The 20,792-nt window shown below is 41.7% G+C and overlaps 1 protein-coding gene across 1 annotated transcript in view; it reads left to right on the forward strand.

Moving 5' to 3' along the window:
* Positions 1 to 20,792, forward strand: part of HECA (hdc homolog, cell cycle regulator) — a 42,638-nt gene that overhangs the window by 6,879 nt on the left and 14,967 nt on the right. The window lies entirely within an intron of this gene.

Consider the following 20,792-nt stretch of genomic DNA (forward strand, 5'->3'; position numbering starts at 1 on the left):
CAGCCTCCATTTTCTAAATGCAACCCTTTGGAATGTTTTTGCAGATTAAGAAAAACAGTGTCTACGAAAGATCTTGGCATAGGGTCTGGCGGATATAGACACTATCAACAATATCTTTTATAAGTTTTGTGATTTGTTCAGCCTTATCCAATTACAAAGCTTGTTAAACTATTTTGTTGAAAACAGATACTGAGAGGCAGTAAGATGGTTTCTGTATTAATATAGAAAAAGACTGTGGTATCATACAGGTTCTTATGCAGGCATTGATTTGACTATACAGGGTTTTCTCTTCTTCCCTCATCATCTCTCTCTGATCATAGTTTACCTTGAAAAATCAGATGATTTAGCCAAAAGAAAAAAGTTAAAAACATAGTGTGAGAACAGTTTCCTCTTCCTTTCTTCATTCATTTATTTATCCATCTCATATGTTTTTTTTGTGGTACGCGGGCCTCTCACTGTTGTGGCCTCTCCTGCTGCGGAGCACAGGCTCCGGACGCACAGGCTCAGCGGCCACGGCTCATGGGCCCAGCCGCTCCGCGGCATGTGGGATCCTCCCGGACCAGGGCACGAACCCGTGTCTCCTGCATCGGCAGGCGGACTCTCAACCACTGCACCACCAGGGAAGCCCCCATCTCATATGTTTTGAGCGCCTGCTATTTGTCAGGCACTGTGTCAGGCTCTGGCATTACAAGGACAGAAGAATTGGGCCCGGGGGCTTACGGTCTAGTTGGGTGTCTTTATGGAAATAAGAGCAAGTAGGTTATTGCATGTACTACACAAGGGCAGCTGTGGAATAAAGAGCAGGAGCTTGTGAGGTGGTCACATATTGGATTAAAGCTGGGGATTGTGTCTGAGGGCAGGGGCAATTGAACTGAGCACGTGGAAGGGAAGGGTAGCTCAGAGGAGGCGAGGCACTGAGGGTGTTCTTTCGGGATGAGCCGGGGCTTAATATTATTGAGAGGTAAACAAAAGACTCTCCTCTCTCCCCAGGTAACAACTTGAAAGTTCATTCATTAGCTTGTGCTTTCGTTTGCTCATTCACTATTTTGTTCATCTATGCACTCATGCATTTACTAAACATTTATTATGTGCCTACTGTCTTCTATGACTGGAAGTGTAATGTCAAATTATACTTGGAGGCCTCAGAATCTGCACCCCCCTGGGCTTATGGTGGAGCTGGGACAGAGACATACAAACATCGGCAGGCGTGATAATGTGCTATGGGTGCCCAGTGGAAGAAAGGATTCATTTCCTGGAAGAGGGGACATTTGAGCTGAGTGCTGCAGGAAGAGACGCAGTTAGCTGTGAAAGCCGAGGGAAGGATGTTTCAGCAGGAGGTGGTGGGAATGAGCCTTGAGTTCTGGTTGCTGCCAGGAGTCTGTGGCTGGTTTGAGGTACGGTGGTAGGACACGGGACTGGAAAGGGAGTGGGGCCAGACTGTCAAATCTGGATGTTTTGTCACCAGTGCAGAGCCATCCCTGCAAAGGGGGATAATCATACGTAGTTGGCAAGCTTGTAAAGTTATTGTATATTTTAACAGAATGGGTATCTTTGGGCCATTTTCCTTTTGATACAGCTAATCAAGGTTTGGTGGTACAACCTGTTGTGGACTGTTGATTGTGATTTTTCAGTAAAGTAGTGGGTACACTGCACACGCTGCCTTTCTGCACAGCAAGATGAAAGTGTCACAGCACCCAAGGCTGCTGTTCGGAAAGTCTGTCTTAATTTGTGGGCACCAGCATTCTGATGCTTTGAGAGCCGTGGGAGATTAGCTAATTGAGGTGAACTTCAGAGAACCCAACGCCAAGGGAGGGCTTGGGGCCATCTGAACAGAAGGACTGTCTCTGGAGGGAGTGGTTGACCCTGTGGTTTATTTTTCATATCTTGGTAGAAAAGTATCTGTCTCTGTGCCAGGTTGGACTAATTATCTTTGTCATTTTATTTTTATCCTCATCGAATCGGTTTCACAAGGATAAACTCTGGTGAGGGGGGGATGTCATTGTTTTCTACAAAGTGACTATGTTTTTTAAATCTGTGTGTTTCAGAAGGCTTCCAGTTCTCAGTGGTTGGTGAAATAGTAGCTTGCTTTATTTAATCAACAGGATGCTTTAGCTTGATTGTATTTGAGAGGTTTTTATAAACTGGCAAAAAATAAGTAGCATTTCTAATACTTAATAATTATATGTTCTGATTTATCAGAAGTAGAAAGGAAAAACAAATTATTTCTGCAAAATTATACTTAGGAGGATAATACTTGAAAACAATCTAAGAATTAGAAACGAAAGATATTAAGAGGAAATTTAAAGAAAAGTGAAGGAAGAGGAAAACTTAAAAAGGAAGTGTTAACTGTTAATCTTACAACTGTTTAGAATAATTAATAAGAACATTAGCATGGTTCTCATATGCACACACAGTGCAGTGTATTTCACTGATTTAAATTGTCAGAGAGGAAGAACTTTTCCTCTACCCTCTTAGGTTAATGGATTTGGGGCCTGCAAATTAAGCTGACAAAAGACAGAGCAGCAAGAGAAACGATAGATTTACTCACAGAAGAAATGTGACTCAAAGGGGTGGTTATAATTTGTGGCTTATATACCATCTTAATAGGTGAAGGGGAGGGGAGAAAGGCACTTCTAGGAAAATGAGTGGCTTCTTAGTAAGAGTAGGAGAGGGGGGCGAGAAAGGACACCTATAGAAAACAAATGACTTTTTGAAAAGATAAATGGGCCCTAAGAGAATAGATGGGAGATGATAGATAGTTTTGTGACAATGTCTGTTTAGGTGTGGTGTGGACAGTTATCTCTGGTGGTAAAAGTCAGTCTTCCCAGGTTGCTTTTTGGGAGGGGATTTATGACAATTGAGTTCTTTTGAGAGGCTCTGCTTTTAGGCAGATAAGAGATTTCAGGAACTCAAATGCCTTAAGCTCAAAATAATTTTTAGGCCACACTGGCATATTCTGGACCCCTTCAAAATTTGTTGCAGTTCAGTATCACCCCTGTAATAATAGCAGTTACAGATAGATAGCAAAAGATAGTGTCATAAATCCGGATTTCTATTTTTCATTTTATTGGAAATTTATTAGAAATAGGTGGCCTGAAGGCATATGCTTTTATAAAACTGATAGAATGACTGTAGGCGAAGGTTAGCAGGGTATCAAGTTGCTCCTATAAGTGAGGGAGATGTTTGTCAAATTTAAAATGGATGTTTTTCCCAGGGGTTAGCATAGGTTTGATATCTTAGATCATGTCCCTTCAAGTTATAAAAGCATCTCAGGAGAGTCTTTTGACGCTAGTGTTGAAACTAAATCACAAACTGTTTTAGGTTTCTAAATGAGCACTCCTGAATGTGATGATTATGTCAATATAGTATTTAGTAGAACTGTAGTATTACAACATAACTTCTTATTAAAGTGACACATTACTTGTTATGCCTGACAGACCTCAGTATCTGGGCAGAAATGGAGACTGAGGAATGGGGGGAATCAAGGTCTGGCTATTTTTGATTGGCAGCAGGTGCAGTCTGTAATCTGAGAGGCTGAGCCTGGGATGCTTGGTGACTGTTGTTAACGAATAGACACAGTGCTGCCAGAAGCCATGGAGAGAGCCTGGCACTGGGAAACGGGAAGCATCCTTCTGTGGTAGAGGCAGAAACGAGCACGTCTGATACACAGGGCAGCTCCAAGAATTCCTCTGTTTCCAACTCCTCAGATCTGTTCTTATTGGGCAGTGCTTACATGTTGGAGTTAACGTTAGCCCTATAATGATATGGTTCCACTCTATTAGGAATTTAGTTTTACAAATGCTGACGATGTGCTGCAGTTCAGTAGGAAATTAGGTAAGACACCTGGATGGTAGGTGTGTTGGGGCTACAGAACCCATGGACCCATAGGAAGGAGGAAAAGCTGTTGTCAGCCACAGGAGCACTCCCTTTATGGAGTGCTGACTGGAAGCCAAGCGGGACACCTAGCCGTCTGTGGTCTGCATTGGAGGATGGGGGCATTCAGCTCCAGGGACAGCCTCCTTCCCTTTTTGCAGAAAAGGCACACTCGTGTCAGAGAGATGTGCCTGATCCCGCTGTGGCAGTTGGATCCTATGTGATACTGGCTCCATTTGACTGATACGCAGACATGTGTATGAAAAATGAACAAGTTTTTAAGTAGAGGGCTTAAATTTAGTATAAAACCATTAAGGAGGCAATAGGCCTATTTAAATTACTTTTAGAAGGCCTCATGCTTATCATTCTGGTACTTGAACTCAAATTGAATTTGTGAAACAAGAAAACACTTGACCAAGGAAGCACTTAGCTGACACGTCTTTCGCTCCTGTTAATCTGATCCTTCTCATTATGACACAAGGACTTCCTGGTCTTGGGATCCTGGTGATAGTGAACATTTGAACTGACACTTCCTGTTCTTAATGGATCACAGTTCATAGAGAGGATGCGATTATCTTCTTTAGGCTACAGTCCTAGAAGTGAGATCACTGGTCAGCAGGCATGTGACTTTCAAGGCTTTGATACATGTTGCCAAACCGCTTTCCAGAAAGGGTTTCCCCGTTTCCACTATCGCTGGCCCTGCATGGAGTGCTTCTTTCTTCACACCCTTCCACAGGGATTTTGATAACCATTTTCACCTTTGCCAATCAGATAGATAAAAAATCACATCTCGCTGTAATTTGTATCTGCATTTATTGGATTGCCAGCCTAATGAATGTCTCTTTATATGTATATGGTTCATTTGTATTTTTTCCATTTGTAACTTTTGTCCGTTTTACTAATGGGATAGTTGTATTCTCATTGATCTAAACAAGGTCATTTTATATTCAGGATACTTTTGGACATATGTCTCCCCTGGCTTATTGTTTATCTTTTTGCCTTGTTTAAGGTGTTGCTGGTTAGACATGTTACAATTTTGTATGATCACAGAACATCCACATAGAGATAGAACCTCAAGAGAAAGGGGAGAGTGGGGAAAAGTTGTCTGTGAAATTACTTGTAGGAAGAGCAGTTTTGGCCTGGCATCAGGGTAGTGACTGAGTTCATTTGGGAATCAGTGCACAGTAATGCTGTTACATTTGTGAGGGTCTGTTTCCTTTTTGTATTTAATCTGCAAAGCTCTGTTTCTTGGAATTGGTTACAGTTCCTGCCGCCCTCCTTGACCTCCTCCCTGACCACTGCTGTCTGGTTGACAGCTGAAGCTCCTGTGTTCAACACCTGTCATTTCCTGCGCATTCCTAAAATCCCCTGTGGTTTTTATTCGAGCCAGTTCCAAGGACTTTGAAACTTGTAGACAAAGGCTTGTTATTTACTTATCGCCTCTGCTACAAACTGAGGCCTCTTAAGGCTAAATTACCCATAACTTCCTTGTGATAATAAACTTAAATGCTGAATCATAGGAAAGTTCTCACTTTTGTCTTTCTGGCGCTTGTGCTGAAATTACATTTCTGTGTTAGTAAAATGAGAACGTAGTACTGAATTGAACCAAGAGTTTATTTGCACCCTGTGTGTCATGCTGATCCAGTCTGCCCTGTGCTTCTCAAATGTCTGTGGCTTGGAAGAGGTTCCCAAACGCATTGCTTGTTTAAAGAGTGTGAGATTTGAAAGACACAGGTCATAGCTTGAGGTCCGCCATTTTGCAAGGCTGATGAACCTTTCTGACCCCAACTATTCTTCTCTGTGGCAAAGGAGGATAACGTGTTATTGTTTGTGACTAACTCTTTGCAAAAAAACCATAGATCTGTTTGAAAAAGCAAATGGTTGTGTCATGATTTGGGGTTTTTTAGTGTTTTCTAGTTGGGTTTTTGGTTTTTTGTTTGTCATGTGTTGGTGTGGCTGCTTCCCCTAGTGATGAATGCATACTCCGATTTGTTGAAAGAAGCCAGGGCCAACCTGGGCTTTGCCCCACAGAGTTTGCAGTGAATGTTACTCCCCCAACATCCTTATTCTGCTTCCTTGGGGGAACCTTTAGTTTCTCTACAAGTTCAGGTCTGGGAGCTCTAGCTATGTGGATTTTCCCAGAGAATATGCAGTGCTCACCTGCTGGTCTCAGGGCAAGCCCACCTCCTTGAGTGAGCTCCTTCTAGAGTTTCTGACCCCACTGTGGGGAAGGACTGTGGAGGCTGAAGCCTTGGGGAGGATGCTTTCACCAGCCTGAGGATAGCTAACTTGTGTATGGTTTTGTTGTGATCTGTGAATCATCTGTCCCCAGGTTTCATTATAACCGCAGACTGTTCTGTGGTTTTAACCATTTGATTAACAGAGCCTTACTTTTGGCCTGTTGTACTTCATGATTTACACTGGTGTGCCTGTATCTGTAATCACACTTTCTTTAGTTTGTATCTCCATTCACTTCAGGCCTTTCTGCTTTCTGCTCTTTATCTGCCTCTAGGGTCCTATGGAGTGGGAGTTTGTGTTGTAAAAGCATGTGGAATGCTTACTTATGAATTTCAGTTGTTTCCTTACCTCCCTTTCACATTTTGCATTTTAAATAAGTTTAAAGAATTGTGACTGTACCAAACCGTATTATGGATTTTATCAAAATAACTTCTACAGGCACGTGATACTGGGTATGTATCTGTATCAGTGTGTTTATGTAAATGTATGGATGTGTTTTTTTAAGTCATTGTTTTTCTTGGGATTTGGTTGATTAGAAACAAACCTCCTCTTTGAGATGGTCAGATTTGAAATTTTTGACTTTGGAATATATCAGTTTTCCTCATAATTTATTTTTTAATGTTCCATGAGATATGTGATCTAAAGATGACTTGGAAGAATTTTTAAAGAATTAATTTGAAATGTTTTTCTCTTGACAGACTTGGAAATACTGTTTAGAATTCATATGGAAAATAATCATATATACATTTGTATATATTTATATATTTTAATAGAACTGTATTTAACTGGACAAATTCTCTTATGGCAAAAGACAAATTTCTGGATATTTTTGGCTGTGTTTGGTCTTCGTTTCTGTGTGAGGGCTTTCTCTAGTTGTGGCGAGCTGGGGCCACTCTTCATCGTGGTGCACGGGCCCCTCACTATGGCGGCCTCTCTCTATTGCGGCCTCTCTTGTTGCGGAGCACAGGCTCCAGATGCGCAGGCTCAGTAGTTGTGGCTCACGGGCCCAGTTGCTCCGCGGCATGTGGGATCTTTCCCAGACCAGGGCTCGAACCCATGTCCCCTGTATTGGCAGGCAGATTCTCAACCACTGCACCACCTGGGAAGCCCTTCTGGATATTTCTGGTAACTCTTTTATAAATGAGGTTAGAAATGAATGGTTCAGAAATGAATAATTTTTTAAAAAATAAATTTATTTATTTTATTTTATTTTTGGCTGCATTGGGTCTTTGTTGCTGCGTGCAGGCTTTCTTTAGTTGCTGCAAGCTGGGGCTATGGCTTCTCTTGTTGCAGAGCACGGGCTCTAGGTGCGCGGGCTCAGTAGTTGTGGCTTGCGGGCTCTAGAATGCTCAGTAGTTGTGGTGCACGGGCTTCATTGCTCTGTGGCATGTGGGATCTTCCCGGACCAGGGCTTGAACCTGTGTCCCCTGCATTGGCAGGCAGATTCTTAACCACTGTGCCACCAGGGAGGCCTAGAAATGAATAGTTTTGAGTCTTTGAAAATAGTCATACTATGAAATTATATCTGTGTTCCACAAAAGTTAGTAATTGGAAAAGGAATGAATATCTAGTTAAAATGACCTCATTGGCTTAATGTATCACTGGGCTGTAAACTTTGAGCTTCCTCTGCAGTAGGAACTTTTATGGCATGCTCTCCTGAAAACAAGTGATGTTATAGCAGCTGTGTTGAGTGTGTATATGTGGTGAACTACGGGGCTTGGACATTAGACATAATTTATTTTTGAGTCTTGTTTTCACTTTTACTGAGGTCTGTATAAGACTTAGACACGCCCTCTCCTTTGACAAGTCTTTCCTTGTTGCAACAGATTCTATAAGTTGCTTGTTGGTTGCTGATGCATCAATTCAGAAATAGGTTGAGTGGTGTGGCCCACAGGCCAAAGCTTTGTCTTTTCTCCTTAGATCACAGCAGAGTGACGGCCAGGGTGGGAAGGATTGCTGTGAAGCAGGGGTCCCCAACCCCCAGGCCGCGGACTGGTATCGGTCCGGCCTGTTAGGAACCCGGCCGCGCAGCAGGAGGTGAGTGGTGGGTGCGTGAGCGAAGCTTCACCTGCCGCTCCCCATCACTCCCCATCACTCGCATTATCGCCTGACCCCCCCCCCCCACCGTCTATGGAAAAATTGTCTTCCAGGAAACTGGTCCCTGGTGCCAAAAAGGTTGGGGACCACTGCTGTAAAGTATTTTCCCAGGTTTATTTTGATGCGAAGGCAGGGGAGCTGAAAGAGTGTATTTTTCAGGGAGTTCAGCAGGACAGAAAAGGCACATGGAAAACAAAGGAGTGTAAGGATTTAGTTTAGTTTAGGGCACTGGTAGAGTACGGAAATGAATGTAATCACGTGTGCTAGGGGGTTATTGATTTAAATACAGTAGTAACCCTAAAAATCTTCTTGGGGGTTGGCATGTTGACCCAAACAGGGTTCAGGAGAAGCAGGTTGAGCTTCTGTTTCTCAACATCAGTGCTGTTTCTGCTGCCCTATTCGATAGTCTCCATACCGGTAGAGCGCCGTTTCTTTACATTCTTTCCAAGAAAAGTTGCTTTATTCTCGTTAAGAAACGAGTAAGCCTTTGCTCGTGGCTTATTTTATTTTATTTTTTTTTTGGAATTAGCAATTCTGTTAGCTAGAATAGATTTACCTCATTGTCTATCTTTGTTTTTAAGGAGTGCAAAGATTGGGAAACCTTTAAATTGTAATTGGGTTTAAGCACTTGCTTTTTAAAATAAATGTATTTATTTCATTTATTTTATTTTTGGCTGTGTTGGGTCTTCATTGCTGCATGTGGGCTTTCTCTAGTTGCAGCGAGCGGGGGCTACTCTATATTGTGGTGCACGGGCTTCTCATTGCCGTGGCTTGTCTTGTTGCGGAGCATGGGCTCTAGGCGCGCGGGCTTCAGTAGTTGTGGCTCGTGGGCTCCAGAGCACAGGCTCAGTAGTTGTGGCGCATGGGCTTAGCTGCTCCGCGGCATGTAGGATCTTCCCGGACTAGGGCTCGAACCTGTGTAGTTTTTAAATAATTCTGAAGATTAATATGGACATTGACCATATTGAATAAACTTGTGTAACCAGATCATAGTAAGCAGTTCTACAATTTGGAATGAGACACTATTCCAAATTATAGAACTGCTTACTATGATCTGGTTACACAAAGCTGTTGGTCATTGCCTCCTCTCCTTATAAACTGGCTCTGTGTCCACTGTGGGTGGGAATGGGAGAGGGAAGGCCCCTTACCAGCTGAATGGCTTGGGCAGGTCCCTAAAGGATCCTCTCGTGGGCTCAGGACGTGTTTGTAGAATCTGAACCAAGGGATCATCTTATTTCTATTCTGGTATTTTGGTATTTTGAAGAGACATTCAGGGAAAACTATGAAACCATTATCTTCATCCTGATATTCAGCCTAAACCAGACATATTTTGGGTCCATGTCCTTTTAGGTCTTGACATGGCCTTTGGTAGACAAGAAAAAATATGAATTTTCTACTTTAAAGTCATTATACATATTTCTTACTGATGTCAGAGTGTTGGAGCCAGAATGGAAATTTAAAAATGGGTAAAATAGAAGCCTGTAGCTTTCTATTTAGTTTGAACTTGAGGCTGGGTAGCCTTGTGAGTTTTAATTGAACGCAAGAAAAGAGTCTAGGAGAATAAACCCAATATATTAAGAGAGTGTTAAAACCCCAAGTTGTTAAATATAGTTGAAAAGCACATTGTTGTTTTGTTTTTTGGTTGAGGGAGAATGTGAGGCTTTCATGTTTATTTGGATAGATTTTGTCTGAGTGAAAAGCCTTGTGTTTAAATCCTACTCAAAGCATAAAAACGTGTTTAACTGAATGTAATCTCCATGTACTCAACTTGCCACCCTCTTTGGAACAGTCTCACACACTAAAATAACATAAGGGAGGATAAACTAAATCAGAGGTTAAGACAGATATGCTTAAGTGAGCTTTACTATAGCTCCTATACTAATTAAAGCAAGTTGACAAAATATTTTGAAAGTTTTAGCTTCCCTTTTGTACCGGACTTAGTGTCTTTTAAAAATTTTTAGTAGAGAAAGATCTCAAAATATTTGAGAACATTTATTTAAAAACTTTTTTAGTTTTCACTTCAAATACCAGTTAGTCAAGAAATGATTTTTAACCCCCTGGTGAGTTTGAGGTGTGGTGTGGGCACAGTGGTCCGGGTCCACTCCTTTGCCTTCCGATCTGCACTCTGCACTGCCCCACAGGGAGGGATGGCAGCTGAAGCAGAGGCTTGGGGCGAGGGCCTGGTGGGTGACCAGGTGGGAGATCCAGCCTGGGGACCTAGTTGTGGAGCTCCTTGATCACAGCCAAAGGACGTGGGGCTTCAGTCTGGGAGTTTCCCAGGTTCCTGAATGTGTGTATGATGTCCCTGATGTCGTCAAAGTGTAATTTTTAGAAGGCTCATTTGAAGGTGGTGATAAAACTTTTTTGTTTGTGTATCCTCTAAAAGAATTTGAGAAAACAAAGTTTCTTTTGCATATTAATACTGTCACACCCACTTTTTTTTAAAGGTTTAAGTAAATGCAGAGGATACAGTCTCCTGTTTATTGTAAATGGTGTCATTTTAATCTATTTAAACAGAATCCAAATATCATAGTTTATTGTAAATGGTGTCATTTTAATGTATTTAAACAGAATACAAATATCATAATAACTTGCTAACCATTATCAGCCATTTAAAAGATAATGGTCAGAAATTTTACATTTTTTCTTTAATTTTAAATTCTTACCCAGAATCTGTCTGATCTGAAGAAAGAGTATCGTCCTGCTTGAAACTCTCTTATTGATCATCTTATCATTTTTCTGTAACAAAATATGTATTTGAACTTAAATCTGTATTAAGAAGCACTTCTGGAATGACAGAAGAAGGACATCTAAAAGTCTGCCTTTCCATAGAAACAATGAGAACACTGGCAAAAATGATCAAAATCAACTTTTCAAAATTCTAGAAATTAACTGAAGGCTTGTAATAATCCTAGGAGTGTTTATTCGGGAAAATGATTGAATTGTAGTAAGAACAGTGAATTTTGTTTTCTTTTAACTTGCTTTATTCCCATTCCTTCTCCCTAGCTCTGTGGTAGCTTTATTTTTTAAAATTTATATATATATTTGAAGTATAGTTGATTTACAGTGTTGTGTTAGTTTCAGGTATACAGCAGAGTGATACCTGAATTACTCTGCTGTATGTGTGTGTGTGTGTGTCTGTGTGTGTGTGTATATATATATATATATATATATATATATATATATACACACATGTATGTATGTGTATTTATGTATATACTTTTCAGATTCTTTTCCATTATAGGTTGTTACAAGATAGTGAATATAGTTCCCTGTGCTATTCAGTAGGACCTTGTTGTTTATTTTTTATATAGTAGTATGCGTGGTAGCTTTAAAACAAGCAACCTCATAGTCACTAGAGGGAGAAGAACAGGTTTGGAGCTTCCCCAAAAGCCCTAGCCCCAGGGAACTCTCACCATTTGACCTGTCTGGAAGGTCCCTGGTAAAGCCTCATTCACAGGGCTGGTCTGTATTTGACCTGGCTCAGAGGTCACCCAGTGTTCGAAGCCCTCTTAGGATGTCTGCAGAAAACACTCAGCAGCAATTATTTATCATTGCAACTGCCTGCAGCAGTGATACCAGTTGGAGCAAACAAGAAATGGGTCAAAAAAGTTAAAAAGAATGTCTTGGAAGTAGGAGGTCCATAAGGGGCTTTGAGAAGCTCTGATGTATTCCTGGTGCTCTAGAAGCCTGTGCACATGGCAGCGCTCTGGGCATGTCCAGGAAAGACCTGAGGAGGCCCTCATTCTCACCTCTGGCTGATCTTGAGGGTCTGAGTAAGCAGAGAGTAAAGGCTAAGTAAGGTTGTGAACTGTTGAAGCATCGAAGGCTGGCCCAACACGCACACACAGCCCCTTGGCGAAGGATGGGACACTTACTGGTTTAGGGCATTTAAGGAAGTCTCTGTCCAGTTATTAGCTGACCACTAAGCTAACTGAGCAGAAACTTCAGTGGCTACACGTGACGAAAAAATAGAGACTTTACAGAATTAAACGTCACTAAACAAGCAGCAGTAACAACAACAGAAGCATGTCCTGTAAGGAGACAGAATCTGATTTTGAGTTGCCACTTTATGTTATTTAAAGTGTCCAGTTTTCAACAAAAAAGTATAAGATACTCAAAGACATAGGAAAGAATGGCTTACAAATTTATTCAACAGTTGCAGCCCCTGTGTTAGACTCTGAACTGGGCACATAACAGGTGTTCAAAAACGTTATTTGAATTGACTTGTAATTAGCTGATTTTCAGAGACCCCATGTATTTTCTTTCTTCTGTAGTTAAGTGTTTAACCCTAAGACAAACCCTGGTGTTTTTATTACGTCTTCTAAAACAGGGTCTTTATTAAACGATAACTATTAAAAGAAGCCATACATTTGCCCAAATGAGTGTTTATTAATATCCTGGAAAATTTGAAGGCTCTTTCTTTGGGTAATTATGTATAATAAACCTGCTGAGAAAACTGACTTATTCAAAGACCAGATCACTTAGAAATATTTCCTATATGAAGTTTACCTGTATAGTTTGAGTTTTTACAGCATTTTGAGAATATAACTATTGTACTGTTTTGCAGATGTCCAGATCTCTAGAGACCTGTATGTAGTCAAGTACTCATATTATCCTGTATTTGACATTTTTAAAAATTTACGTATATTTTATTTTATTTTTATTTATTTGTTTATTTTTAAATATCTTTATTGGAGTATAATTGCTTTACAATGGTGTGTTAGTTTCTGCTTTATAACAAAGTGAATCAGTTATACATATGTTCCCATATCTCTTCCCTCTTGTGTGACTTCTTTATAGTAAAGATTCAGAAGATTTTAGTGTCAGACCTGGTAAACTGGTGTTAAGTCTACTTATCAGGATATGCTGATTTAAAAAATCTGGCCCTAAATTCAATCAAAATAGTTAGGATTTATCTTGTTTCTTTTGAATGATCAATTAAAAAAAATATTATGCCCTTTAAAAAAATAAATAAATAAATAAATAAATAATAAAAATAAAATAAATAAGCTACAAGGATATATTGTACAGCACAGGAAATATAGCCAATATCTTATAATAACTTTAAATGGAGAATAATCTATAAAAATTTTGAAACACTAAAAAAAAATAAATAAATAAATAAATAAATAAATAAAAAATCTGGCCTCAAATCCATAATATTTGCAGATGATAAACCTTTACCATTTTCACGATCACTTGCGATGATGGAAGAAATTCAGGGTTGTCATGCACTGTATTGATGTTCCCTGATTCATTCCAGGAGCATAAGGAGGAAAGCGGAAATGCTGATGGCATCACATCTGTGCACAGAGTGGAACAATATATCCTGGTTCCAGATACTCATTTGTGTATATTTTTCTATATTTTTCATCATTCTTTTTTATTCCAGTGTCTGTAAAAACGATGAAGCAAACCTGCTGGACCCGCAAGCTTCAAAACCCCGTGTCACTGCAAGGAGAAGATGCTCACTGAATTTGCTTTGATGCTAAGCAGCGGGGCAAGGGATGATTAATATCTTAGAGAATGTGGTCAGAATTCCAAAAGGTGTTGACAGATTCCTGCCGTGGCTAATGCTGAGCTGGCCAGTATTCAGAGTGACATGAGAAAGGGCAACCCATAAAGCAAACAGTGGTTTACTGGCAATTGTAATTGCCAAAAGGATGGGTTTACAGTGGATCTCGAGGTTCATAGTTAACTGTTAAAGAACTTGGTTAGCAAAAGCAAGGGTCTTTTGTTGTTGTTCACTGTGGAAATAATATTGCATCTAGAGTAGGCATGTGTGTGTGTGTACACGTGCATGTGTATGAAATTACATTGATAAGGTGATATCTAGTTATTCATAGATACGCTCATGTACACATATATATGCCCGCATGTGCCTTATTTCACTTGGCACCTTTTATAAACTTATTTTTCTTGTATTCTTATATATGAGTACATTTATCTATGATTAGTTTACCAATGAATATGACTTTTATTATAAAAACAAGTTGTCGTCATAATTGCTAATGCCATTAATAAAAGCGAGATGACTACAGTAATCTGCTATTCTTGCTATTAAGTTCTTACATTGGCGTTTTTTCAGTAGCCATCCCAGGAAGATGGAGTTGGTTGGATTCTTGTAGTCATCAGTGGTAATGTGACCCTGCGGCAGGTCCAGATTGTGTGGCCACATCTGTGATACTTGCAATTTCTCAGTTCATTGCTCTTTTTCCTGCCTCTCCCCTTAGAGCTAGTCTCTGCAGTGAACATGGGATTCTCCTTTTCATATTTTCCAGAAATGAATTCCTGGGTTTGCTAGGTGAGGGGGGAGAAGGGGAGAAGGGGAGGTAAAGAGGCTGCTGTTGTTGGGAAGAGCTAAGTGGAGGCAAGACTGGGCCCACATGAGGATGACAGTGCCCGGAAGAGTCTAGGCTCTGTGGGTTAGAGCCCAGGAGAGAGACCCCCCCCCCTCCACACACACCCAGAAGAAGACAAGGCGGGGTGGAGTTGAGGGGAGTCTGAGCCCACTTCACCATGTCTAATTTCACCAGTGAGGCTGGGAGCAGGTGATGGGGGAGGCAGCTGCACGGTCCAGGTGGGGCAAGGAGGCCAGAGGGGCCAGGTTGGCTGGCAGAGCTGAGGGGCAGGAGCCGGCCCGAGATGTGTCTGAGAGAAGCCAGGTGGGCTGGGAACCGTAGAGGCCTGGGTATGAATAGCAGAGTGGGACGCTGGGCCCAGGGGAAGTGGGTGAGAGGCGTGGCCTGCGGGATGGGGGAGGGGCACGGAGCGGGTGAGCAGAGCGGCTCCAGCACCCTCCGGCTTGTGCCGCAGGCAAGGCAGAGGGGGCAGCCTTTCCTGAAGGTGCTGTGTTTGTGGGGCTCCTGGGGTCGTGGGTCAGCACCGGCCTTCCCTCTCACTTTGCACCCTGCTCTGGGCCGACTTTGGAAAGTGAGAAGGGAGGGGAGCACCTGGGCCCCCGTCAAGTCCAAGTTTTGACACGTATTAGGCAAAGCTGATTTGAAAGTTATGAGGAGAGATGGGGAATGGATTTTTGTTTTGATCATCTGTAGCCTCCTTCTAAAAATAAAGTGGCTTTCAAACATACATGTACTACTATAAGAAATAATAAATAAGTGCGAATATTAGTAATAGAGATGATACTCTTGGGAAAAATAATGGACGTCTTGAGGCATTACAAGAGATAGGTCGCAAATGTGGCTTTCAGATTTCCAGCACACAGAGGAAAGAGGCAAACAGTGGCCTCAGTGGAAAGAAGCAGTGGCCTGCACTACAGTGTCCATCAGATTAACAAATGAAGCAAAACAAAACCAGCGACTTATAAGATGTTACAAAATACTGAGCAATGTCCATGACCATGTCCTTTCATAAATAAAACAAATTATTAGGCCTGCTCACGTCATTCAAAACAGCCTGTCCAGGGAAAAAAACAATGTGGTCCAAGTAAGCAACTCTGGGACACCTGGCTTGACTAAGGGATAGCTTTTATCTAGCGCAGGGCTCACACACCCAAGTGAATCCAGGGTCCTGGCATATGAGTAAGTATATGAACGGGGCTGGAGTGGAGGCCTGGATGACCCAGAGAGGGCATGATACATCTAAAAGTCATTTATACTTAATAACAAAAAACCCTGTACTGGCTTAATAAGACAGTGCAGGCCAGACCACCCCACTGGAAGTCTGATCTAGAGGAATGTCTGGACATCATCTATGGACTCTTTCTTAAAAATTGTTTCTCTCAGTTGAGCTTTTGGAAGATATTGAACAGCAGTGAGTTATGGATCGTATTCTTTGACAGGTATCTGGTCTGCAGATAACCCATGTTGGCCGTTAATCATGTAGCCATATGTTTTACCCGTTGGACAGACTGCGGGGAGGTGAAGCCATTTGTCTTTTAAGCTGAGGGCTTTGGGAATCCAGAGGCAGGGGGAGGGGCCAACTCCACTGTGGTCTCTGGTCTCCAGGCACCATTCTGGGTGCATCAAGAGAGAAGTAAGTTAACGCTTTGGGCACGCTGTGCGTATAACTTAGGTGGTAAAATGGGAATTACATATAAAAAATATGATTTAGGAGTTTTGATTATGGACATATTTTGAATATTTGTGCAGGTAAAGGGGAGGCCATTGACAAGGATAATCAAAATCAGGTTCTAGAGTGTTTCAGAGAAGCAAGGAAAATGCTTTAAATTTGGATTATAGTACTTGAGGATGACGTGAAGTCTTTTCTGGGGTCTTTAACAGTGGGATAGTTTAACAACTGGGCAGTCTCTTTGCAGTTATATATATACACACATACAGGCACACATGCACACACTAGTGCACATACACATATACTTAATCTGGAGTTCTGTTCCCATCCTATGGTGTTGTGGTTTGGTTCCAAGAGCTCTTGGACCGACCTCTCCTTCAGGGTGAGTGCATGCAGTACATGAAATGCTAGGGTGCTATGTAGTTCTCCATGATACAGTGCCCTCAAGATCTAAATCTCCCAAGTAGGAGAAAAGGCAGCCTGCTAATTTATTTCCTAGTACAGTGTGATCCCATTATATGTGAATTGAATTATGCAAATTTCAACTAATGACACATAAATAATAATAAAAGCTTCACATTATATGGAAAATTTCAACAGGCACATTCCCCCAAGTTATGCATCAAGCCGTCTCATATTTTCAAAGCCAGCAGGTCAACTGAATTATAAAAATGCTTTGTTACCCAATGTCATTACCTTTTCTTTTAAAGAGAAATACCTACTAACCCTTGGCAGTATTATGTGAACTCTTGTTGTTTATAGAACTTTTTCATGGATTTTGGTGACATTTGTGTTATTATTTTAAAATTAACTTATAATTTAAACCTTTATTATAGCTTTCAAAATATCCAAGTATGCTAATACTGGTACTGAAAAACATCCTGAAAATCTGTAACTTTGGAACAGAAATGTGATAAAACACTATGATATGCCATGCTGTCAATTTATGAGGTACAACTGAGAAATATTAGAGGTAATGCTGATATTAAAAAGCACCAGTAAAGCAAAAATACAGCACAACGGCTGCAGATTTATGCATTCTGAGGATGCATTTCCCCATACTCTACCCCCAGACTAGGGGATAATCAGTCTTGAATTATGTAAGTTCTTTAGGAACACATCTCATGAATCAAATACAGCCATGCCTTTTATGACTCCCTGTTATCCAGGCTTGGAAAAGATTGTTTAGGTTGAAAAATACACATAGCAAGATACTTATTTGTCTGACACTGAGTAGAAAATCTTTAAGGGGTTAGAAGAAGTAAATTTTCCTTCTTCTTTAAAACTTGTCAGTAGATATTTAGTGAATTATTTTACGCACACCACCCTGCTTTGTTTCTTGTAGGGAAGCAGAACATTTCTTGCACTTATTTACAGACGGAGAAAGGAAGACGGTCACTTCCTGGTTGTAGCTTTGCTCTAAACACATTCACAGTCCTTTGGTTTTACATCAGGTAATATAAAGTGATAAAGCTTTTAATAATAATTGCTTATATTTAAATGGCGCTCATTATGTGCTGGACACTGTCAAACTGCCTCAATAACTCCTTTGATTTTCATGGCAACCCTTTCATGGAGGTGCTCACTCTTATTTCTGCCATTTTACAGCTGAGAAGATAGAAGCACAGGGAGGTTGAGTGACTAGTCAAAGGTCTTAAAACTAATACGTTTAGAGCCGAGAGTCAATGCAGGCTGGCTGGCTGGCTCCAGAGTCCATATCCTCAGTCACCATGCCCTGGCCTCTCAGGAAGCTCAGCGATGAGTATCCTCTGCTCAGAACCGTCATACCCCGAGGGGAACTTGCTCTGCAAACAAGCGGCTGTGTTCCCATGTAAGAAGAATGACTGTATGGAACCAGATCCCTGTCGTAAGATAGTTGTTCAGAAACCCTGAAGTTTGCCCTTGGCACCTGGATGCTGAAAGAGGGTAGAATAGGTTATGGTAAGTCTGAGGAAGGGAGGGTGAGGGCCAGGCTCTGCCCCAGAGAGAACCCTGTGCTGAGTCTAGAAGGCCTGCTGCGACTCAGGGGCGGAGCGGTGAGCTGTGCTCCTCAGTGGCCACTGTCCTGCCCTCTCCCTCCTCCAGCACCCAGTCACTGCAGAGTCCTGAATCCGACCGGGCCGCACTTGCCTTCAACAAGACGTTTGTCAGGCATGATACAGTCTTCACGGTAGTGGGTTTACAATGATGAAAGTGACCGAGTCCCTGCCTTAGGCTTTGTCTAGAAAGCCTCATGTGACTTCAGAAGCCCCTCCTCGCCCCTCCACCCCGCCGAACTCCCCATCTTCTTGTGATGCCCGAAACTATTTTAAGAGTGGTGAAAACGGTACATTTCACAGTTAAGAAGCTGAAAATGGCAGTGTCTGGTTTGGGGAGGTTCCTGTTAGCGTGAATGAGTTTGTCAAGAGCTTTGGGTTTGTTGGCCAGCCAGTGTAAATGACTGCAGTCAGGTCCCTCCCTTTTACTAGGTTGGGGAGGACCGAGGCCTGAGTGGGTAGGAAGGATACAGGATGAGAAAGAGAGTGACAGACTTTGCCCAAGTGACGTCAGCCTCATTATCTTATTGTCCAGACTTGAAACTACTTGAGATTTTTGCCCAGAATGAGGTGAGCCCTGATTATTTTCACTTGGGCAGGGAGAAATAGAAGCCGAGTACAGAATATTTGACGGTGAAGCTGTAGAAACAGGTACTGGAGTGTTCGTATACATTTTGTAAAACCATGCTGACTTTGTATAAAGGAACGTTTTCTCATTTTGCTTGTTAGTCAAGCTATCACAGCTCAGAGTAATGTCCCAGGGGAGGTGTGTAACACAGGCCCTCGCTGAATGTGGGATTCCCTTCTTTCCACTTCCCCCTTAAAGGTTTGGTTGTATCAGGTGTTTATATTCCATTTATACTTTTGTGGGACTGCTATTCTTAAGAGCTAGGAATTTTGTAAATTTAGAAACGGCTTTCAGGGAACAATCAAATACATTTCTATAATATGGCTAATTTGTTATAGGTGTGATTTTTGAATGCCACCAGTCCTGTTTTTGACAGTTAAAAAAATGTTTCCTATATGTTTCAGTAAATTGTAAGACTTAGGAATTTGAAAAAGAGCCATGACATTATTCATTTACTTACTTTCTGAACACCTAGTGTGTGAAATGTGAAAATACTTTTCAAAGAAATATCAAGTCCATCTCAGCATTTGAAATTTAAAATTTTGGATATCTGAATGCAAGGGTACTGCGAGGTCATTCTTTAAATTTGATTTCCTTAGTCCTGGGTTAATATCACTTTGCTTATTGCCATTACATTACAGAGTCACTGCCTTTGAGGCTGTTCCTCTGAAGGATTAAAGACAAAAGCAACTGAACTTTGTTTAATTGACTAATTAACATTTTAAGATACTAAAGGTGTCTACATTTCAGGTGACTACAGTTAATTTACCCCGTATACATACCACTCTTCTTTTCTGTGTGCTTCCCTGCACTAGTCTTTCTACCTAGGGTTACAGCCGTCTCTCTTCCTTCTGCTCTGCTTGTCATGTGTGGGTTTCATGTGCCAGTGTCTTTTCAGTGCACCTTTATTCAGCACGGCATGTGTGCAAGGCATGAGCCCGGTGGTGCCAGGAGCACAAAGCTGAGTAATAGGCATCCTTTCCTGAGTCGTCACCCGCTGGGGACCAACCACAGTGGGGACTCAAGTAAGGTTCAGTCTGGAACCTTCCTGGGGGTGGGGAGATCAGGATGCAAGGGAAGAGGGGAGTCCTGGCATCTAGAGATGGGCCTTGAAGAATGGGAGGAAGGGGAAGAGGTTTACTACGTGCTCTAAGTCCCTGCTCTAAGCACCACCTGTGTATCAGTATATTTCATCCTTTTAAGAGCCATATAAGGTACATTCAGTTGTTATCTGCATTTTATACAGAGGAAGCTGACACAAAGAGAAGTAAAGTAACTTGTTCACGAGCACACAGCTCATCAGTGGTACTGCTGGGGTTCTAACCGAGGTAGTCTGGTTGCAGAGCCCATGCTGTGAATTGCCACACTGGACGGTTGGGATTTGGAGAAGTGAAGATTAAGTGTTGTGACACCTGGGAGGTAGATGGGGAAGCCACGGTGATCATGGGGGTAGACAGGTCGGTTTGGGCCATTTGGCTAAGTTCCTGGAATCCGACATTGAAGGGGATGATTATAACATAGCCATAGGCTCTGTGGGTCCCATCACCTCTGCCACTTCGTTTGGTGGCATTTTGTATCATATGAGGCAAGTCTGTCTTCTTTTCTCTGTGGTATTCAGGATAACCTAAATCCCGTGATAATGTTTCGAGGGCCCTTTTGGAGCTACCATCTGAACTTGTTGGTTCAGTAGCTCCGTCGTATTTCCTAGTTCACTGGAGTGATTCATTTTGTTTGTTTGTTTTTATAAAGTGAATGGTGTGGTTTTTTAAAAAAATTTCATTTTATTTATTTTATTTTTGGCTGCACTGGGTCTTTTGTTGCTGTGCGTGGGCTTTTCTCTAGTTGTACCGAGCAGGGACTACTCTTCATTGCGCTGCTCTGGCTTC

Source organism: Kogia breviceps, chromosome 13 (assembly GCF_026419965.1).
Source record: "Kogia breviceps isolate mKogBre1 chromosome 13, mKogBre1 haplotype 1, whole genome shotgun sequence".
In the NCBI taxonomy this organism is placed as follows: Eukaryota; Metazoa; Chordata; class Mammalia; order Artiodactyla; family Physeteridae; genus Kogia; species Kogia breviceps.